The sequence below is a fragment of the Gavialis gangeticus genome, unplaced genomic scaffold (assembly GCF_001723915.1).
Source record: "Gavialis gangeticus isolate Ggan-Ray unplaced genomic scaffold, GavGan_comp1, whole genome shotgun sequence".
In the NCBI taxonomy this organism is placed as follows: Eukaryota; Metazoa; Chordata; order Crocodylia; family Gavialidae; genus Gavialis; species Gavialis gangeticus.
This window is the reverse complement of record NW_017729029.1, coordinates 79,368,120-79,375,769: the sequence shown is the minus strand read 5'-3', so window position 1 is coordinate 79,375,769 and position 7,650 is coordinate 79,368,120. Positions and strand designations below refer to the sequence as shown.

The following is a 7,650-nucleotide window of genomic DNA, read 5'->3' as shown; positions in this document are numbered from 1 at the left end:
TGTGGGGCTAGCCGGCAGGAGGCTTTAGCACTGAAGCAACTGTGTGCACCAGCCAGCCCCATCAACATCTACACGTCTGTTGTGGCAGAGTAAATAACTCTGCCATAGGATAGTACTTGTATGTGGAAGTACTAACCTACAGTGAACTTAATTAGTTTACTACAGCCTAATAGCTCTGCACATGTAGACTGGTGACACTTTACCGTGGAGCTAGTTAAGCAACTCTGCAGTAAGCATTTTACGTAGATGCACCCAGAGAAGAAGCCAGAGGAAAAACTTCCTTCCTACAACTGACAGGCCTGGTCCTGCCTCTGGAGCTGCAGAGCAGAGGAAAAGTCAGTCATGCAAGCTTGGATAAAGAAGAGACATGATGCATGAAAGACTGAAGAAGGAATTCACTGAAACAGTTTAATTGCTCTGTTGTGGGAGAGAGGTGTTCATTAAGATCCTGCTTTTGCAGAAGCAGCAAGAGTTTGAGAGGGGTCAGAAATTAAATGGCAGTACTTTGGTGAGATAGAAGGAGTAAGCTCTTAATTAGCAAAATCTTCTGGCTCCTCCAATTTCCCATTACTTCTTATTTATTATTGCTCTTAAGAGAGCAATCCTGCCTTTTCCTGTGTTACTACTCTCATTGTCAAAAGGCTTTTACTCTATATTTATTAGCTCTTTGGAAAAGAAACGGTGCTTTCATTTTGCAGAAAACAACAATGAAAAAGGAGCTTTATGTCATTTTTTAATAAAATTTGTCATTTGTCAGTGAAGCCCTAATTGCTGTAGGTCCCACCTATTGGAGGCTAAAACATTTAATGCACTTTGTTTTGTTGGCAGGTAAAAAGTTTAATGCAGAGTATTTCTGTCTCTAAGATAATAGTGTCATTCCCTTGCCTCTGACCCAAACCTATGTGATTTATTGTCTACAGACACTTCAGCAGTGTTTAGTACTTTGCCAGCATGGAACAATTGTATTTTGAGGGGAGTGATTAACAGATTTGTTAAAGTTTCTTTCCCCTATTTACTTACACAAAAATCATGAATTTATGGTAAGGAGTCACAAACAATTGTGCTTCCATCTACAACACATTAAGGAACAAAGGACATGATTGGAACAGAGTCATTGTATTACAATTTAGCTACTATTACCACTCAGGGTATTTACACCCTGGCCCAAGCCCATGTGTGGTCAGCCAGAGAAACACACCTCTGGCTCTTCACACTGCATCATAATTTATCACATATGCAGCTCTTAAAAAATGACTGAGTTGGGTAACAATTATGATGCCATATTTGATAATGTGCAATGCAGTTTGAGTGAGCAAAGCAGGCACTGCTTTTTGCAAGTACACCCCTATATATAAATCTAACATCCACAGCATCAGCACTCAGGTGCAAACTTTTAGTAGCAAATTCTTAAGCATGTTTAAATAGAGATTGGAGTCTTGGAATAACTAATTTATCCAAGCAGGGTTCAACAGCTTTCTGTGTGGATGTCTGCTACCTATCCAAGTACATGATCAGAGAGAATAAAGAATTTTGAGTGGGCAAAGTTAACAACAGCTGTGCAAATAGTACCGGCAAGAAGGTGGCATCTGAAAATGCCAGATAACAGACTCACCAACCAAGCTGTGTTCTGGCAAAAGGAAGAGAAATCTACCTAGATAGACCTTTCACAGAACATTAGTTTTATGTGTTAGCAATCTGAGCAAATGAAAGGAACTGGCTCGGAAAGGCTTAGTTATAGAAAACTGAGCTAGCCAATTTTTTAAAACTATATCAGTGCATATAAAATTCATGAGTTATTTTTCATAAAAAACATAAATTATATATGAATGCATTGCTTGTAAAATAACCTGTATTTACATCGTGTAGGTTGACATGAGCTAAAATCCGATTCTAATATGTACTGTATTAATATGTACATGTACTATGTACTGTATTATATGTATACTGTATAATATGTACTGTACTAATATGTACGTGTGTGTGTGTTTGTGTGTGTGTGTGTGTGTGTGTGTGTGTGTGTGTAGAAACATATAAAGAAATGTGAAACAGATGTGGAGTTAAAGTTCATGGCAGGATAACAGCAGGCAGACTGTGAGGTCATGAATGAAAGGGGAAAATAAAAAGAATCAAGACATCTGCATGCACTATATCCTACTTTACTCGCTGTTTCATTCCTGGCGCACATGTCCGTTCCCAGGGTTTGAAGGGTCACATTTCCAGGTTTCCTAGTCCTACCCTAAATGGTGCTTCCTAAGAGCAATTTTGAAGTGCATTGTGCAACATTCTCTCATGACCTTAAGTAATTTTCCCCAGACATCACATGTACTTGTGTCTCTCCCACTTTGCCTTTTGTTTATACTGGCATTTCTTGAGCAGGTAAGATAGTGATGGGGTTACTAACAGTGGCCTAAGAATTTCTACATGAGGAAGCAGATTTTCAAGTTGCTGTATGAGGCTTGTCCCAATGTTCTGATACCAGGGAAGTCATATCAGCTGTGAAATGGTGCAACCATTTGGAAATTTCCTACCCCAGACTGCTACATCTGTGGGATTCACTGAGGTGAGTTCCTAATGGTGGATTTATTGACATAATTCTAAAGTTGTTTCATCTTGGTAGTGGGAATAACCCTGAAAGAACAGCTAGCTTTCAGAGAATGGGGTCCCAAGACTACACTGAAGCCACTGAAGTTTCTTCCAGCAAATCTAGTATCCGGGAAGGGATCTCATGTGGTCATCTAGTCTAGTCCCCTCATTAAACTATTCCAGCCAAATGTCTATCTAACCTGCATTTAAAAATTTCCTGGAATCACCTCTGCAGCAGGTTAGATAGGCTGGGATGATCCTGCTTTGAGGAAAGGATTGAACTAGACAGGCTCATCCCTTCCAGCACTACTTTGCTATGATCCTATGGTCCATGTTTCCCACCAGAAGGAGCCATAGGATTTAACAGCAACTATTCTCCGACTCTGCATAGTTTGGTATCCCACAAGGACGGATTCATTAATGACAACATGTTACCATGTTGTGGGAAAGGCATGTAACACAGAGAATTATCTGGAATTTACATGTTTAAACAACCTAGGACCTTATGCCCTATTAATGACATTGGTATTAACTGGGTAGTGGTGTTCACTGTCATTTTGAGCAACCCCATTTATCCTCTCCCATCACAAATCATTAAACTGTGCTCTGACAACAAAGCAGCGGAAAGTATTCAGTTGCATATTTAGCAGTTACAGGAGGTTGGTGGGGCACACATTTGGCAGACTGAAGGCAATACGTCTGGGGCCTTTGTGGCAAATGATTGTGGCCAACTATGTCCTACCCATTAACCCCAAGGTGAAAGGCAAGTATTATTAACACTGAATGGATCTAGTTAGCACAACCAGAAGTACTCCCATCAACACTAGCACCAGCTCAAGAGAGACAAGATGTAAGGAAAGCCAAACGTATCCACATCCCAGCTACACAAGAGAATGTTTATGGATAACTGGGAGTTCATATGCTGCTGCTTTCTCGGTTACATTTCCCTAATACGTATATTTTTTCAAGTACAGGCAGTCCTCGGACTTATGACACAATTGGTTCCTGAAAACCGTGTCTTAAGTCCAACATTGTAACTCAGAACCAATTTTCTCATAAGAAACAATGTTATAAATGCAGGATTGGTTCCTGAACCAAGGCCCAATACCCTGTTTTCACTAAAAATACCCCATGATTTTGTATTTGATCAATTATAGATGAGTAATATAGCTACATTAATGTATTTATATTCTAAATAGCAATCATACCAATTTGGAAGGACTTCCTTGAAATGACTTTGCTGGATTTTTTGAAAGGCTCTTGGTTGGACTTTTTTGAAGGGTTCTTGGCTGGAGTCTTCTCAGGAGTCTTGGCTGCAGGTTTTTCTGAAGTTTTGGCTGCTTTCTTAAAGAAAGTGTCCAAGGAAGTTTGGACAGATGTTCTCCAGGGAGATAAGCAATACAGTGAACTTGTGACATCGCATCGGATCAAGCGTTGTAAAGTCGAAACTGACATCATATAGTTGAAACAGGCTGTCAATTTATAAATGTCGTAAGTGCAAAATGTTGTAACTCAGAACATTGTAAGTCAAGGACTGCTTGTTTGTTCTCAAGATGGGGGCCTGCATAAATGAGATGACTCAGTCTTTTCAGAGGAAAATTGCACTTTGTAAATTTGTCTTGCATTTAGTAAACACTTTTATCTTAAATGCCCACTGTTAGTAATCAATTTTCTTTTTTAAAAAAAAATCTGTTCATGGGGTCTCAATGATGTGGCCCCATGTAATTTTTTACCAATCAGTTACCAAATGACTTAGGTTTTCTGATACCTTAACAAAATCTATAAGGATAAATAAAAAGTAAGAAAACAACTTAGCTGCTACAAAACAAAACATTTCAACTGGACCATCTGCCTGCTTTCAATTTCAAACTGTTGGGGTTTTTTTAAGTTCAGTATGGTGAAAAAATCATGTCATGCAAAATCTGTAACTCCAATCTAAGTATACTAAGTACCTGCAAAGAAAACAGAAATATCCATACTTAAGTAAAATCTAGAATTCCCAATGCATAAAAAATTGCAGCTTGCACCTTACAGAAGTGGAAAGACATCAAGAGGAATGGTAATAAACTGCAGAATTAACCCATAGGTCATCAACAGCCAGGGATTGCACCCCTAAATCCTCCCCACCAAAGGGGATATCTAAGAGCACAGGACAAGAATCAAACTTTCCACTGAAAACTTTGGCAATGAATTTTCAAAGATGGCTTTCTGCCTGAATTTATTCCATACAAACTAAATTGTTTCTTCATGCATGTGTTGAGCCTCAGTGCCTTTTTGTCTTCAATGTGAAGCATTACAAGTATGAAGTAAATAAAGCTCCCAGTTTTTTCCACTGATGTAACATATTCTTGTGTTTAATCCAAGTTTCTTCTAAAACCACTATAATACTTTTTCAAACACAATGACCATGTAGTACCCAGTCATAACTGCTTTCAGATGGATCAAGAGTCTTGAAGAAAAAGAGAAACAAATAAGAGAGACAAATAAAAAATGTTAAAATCACACATCTAAAGTGAATTACAATATAGATAATGTTAATGAACACTTGGAAGCTTCACTCTTAAACTTCCTATACCAGTTAGGTTTAATGTCCTAGATATAATAATAGGGTTGATTCAAAGTGGAATTCTACCTTGAGAGGTATGTAAAATAGCATTGCAGAGTCATATCCCCATTGCCAATTTTTCCATGTCTAATGTTCACAATTTACAGCTAATTTGAAATTGCCAGCCCTGCAAACTTAGTGGAGATGTGAATGTCAAGCTGAATCCTGCATTTGGTATCACCAGTTACTAGTAAATAATAATAACTTCTACCACCAGATTCTGTATAATGCTTTTATACAACTGCGTAAAGAAGATAATCATTATTATGCTACTTTTACAGATGGGAAAACTGATTGGAGATGTGGAATGACGTGCCCAATGTCACCCAACAAGCCAAGGGCTGAGGCAGAAATAAAGCCCGGGTCTTCCAAGTCTTGGTCCAATCCTTGATTCACTTCCCCTACCTAGAGATTCTGCAACCTGTTGATGTACTAGCCTGAATCCAGCTCACTTCTCTTACTGCTAAATCAAAGCAATGGAAAGGCTCTACTCCTTTAATAAAGGGATTCACCTGCAAAAGCTCCTTTCTTGCTGCTCCCTCATTACTACCTACCCTTTCCAGCCTTGTTTGGCATCTTCCTTCCCTCCCCTCTGAAAAAGAACAGGTTGCTCAGCAGTCACCCACCCTGTTCATTCCTTCCACTCCTTAACAGATCACTGTCTCCGCCCTACTCCCCACGCTGAAATTCCTATTTCACCCAAATATCCCAGCTCTTCTTTCCCCACTCCTATCCCAACAGGCCACAGGCTCTTATCTTCCTCTTCTGCTTCCTCTTTACCTTCCCCATAAATATAAATGGCATCACATAGCTACCAGCCAGGTCATGTGAGTGTGCAGTGGCATCTGCCAGATCAGAAAATAAGAGAACTAAAACTGTAACAAAAAACAACAGAACCCCCCACGCTTGTTAGTAACGTATGAATAATGAAGCTCATGTTGAACAGAACTTAAGCCCACAAATGGCATGAGCGTCCTGTGGAGCTATAGTTTAAGACCCTTCTGTTGGCCTTACTACAGTGTTTTCCTTCTTGAGCTCTGACTCAACATGTTGTGACACGCTAGCTAACAATTCATGTAGTTAGACTGAAACAAAAACCTGTTGTTGTTTTTTCCTAAAACGTATACTGAGAACTGGTATCTCACATTTTAAGTTTTGCTGAGCAGACATATGGTGGTAACCACATTGCTGTGAGAACAGCCTGCAGGAAAAACATCTCTTTCCATGATGACCGTACTGGAATAGACATGATTATTTTGCAGTCTCTTGGTAACTTTCCCACAAGCTAGTTAAGGTGTTAGAAAGAATGCTGCTGTTTTTAAAATATATTTTTTATTTGTACCAAATCTTAATACTAAAATCATAGATGTGACATGAGATTATATCCATTTCACTAAGAAAGGGATGAAATTGTTTGAGAGATTTTCTGTTTTTGGCAAAAATACAGATAAGAAACATTAAAAATGTACTCATGGATGTTGATTTCTCACTTAGAAAATTATCAAATATTTCACAATTTTTATAAAATTTTGTAAAAAATATGTAATGTAAAATGAAACATTTGATTGGTCAGTGTGAAATGACACTTCTTTTCAAAATTTCCTTGAATGTTAATCTTAAAAAAAAAAAAAAGCTTGAAATTAGTGGAACCTTTCAATTGACCAGAAACAACATTTTTAATTCACCAAAATTTCTCTTTTACAATCCAAACCTGAGGAAATTTTTAAAAAATGCCAAGGAACAGAATTTTTTTTTTTCAGCCCAGCTCTGTTAATCTATATCTTTTGTATTTCTTTTCCCAGGCTATTTAAGGAGTCTTTCATTTTTTTCTGTTTTTCCTGCATCATTCCTAAAAATCCAGACGTAAGTAAGATTTGCAGCACTCAAAAAGAAAAAGAAAAAAAGTCCAATTTTATAGCTATTCTACACACAGACAAAAAATCCCATACTGAGTTAATACAACAGATCCATGTAGCCCAATATCCTGCATCTCAAAGTGGCAGAGAGCAGATGCTATGGGAGAGAATATTTATGCAGGGTCTAACCAGCCTGATCTGTCCCCCACCCCACTTCCCCAGTAGCTTCCAACATTTACAGACTTAAAAGGTACATCTGCACAAGCCCCTTACTATGTCATAGCCTAATAACACTGCGCAGTAGCGTGCCAGTCAAAAACATGCTAATAAGCTACTGTGCAGTGTTATTAGGCTACTGCACTGTAATCATCACAAAAAACATGTGTCAGTGCTACTGCACAGCAATTGTAGTTACTGAACATTTAGTTAGTACTTCATTAAGGAAGTACTATACTAAATGCACAGTAACTACTGTGTATTAATGAATGTGTTGATGCACCCAAAGTGTCCAAATTTGATGGTGGCTACCTGTAACAAGTGGGCATCCTGGGGCCGATCTCTATATAGGCCCGCTCATTTGTTTCCGGGCTAGCCACCTCCCCATCT

At 38.5% G+C, this 7,650-nt stretch overlaps 1 long non-coding RNA gene across 1 annotated transcript in view; it reads left to right on the top strand.

Annotated features, from left to right (window-relative positions):
- The window catches only part of LOC109300440, a 15,300-nt gene extending 7,933 nt beyond the window's left edge, over positions 1–7,367 (top strand). The window contains exons 2-3 of the long non-coding RNA XR_002098233.1: positions 2,680–2,687; positions 7,357–7,367. This is a non-coding gene — a long non-coding RNA (uncharacterized LOC109300440). The remainder of the gene's footprint in view (positions 1–2,679; positions 2,688–7,356) is intronic.
- The last annotated feature ends 283 nt before the right edge of the window (positions 7,368–7,650 follow it).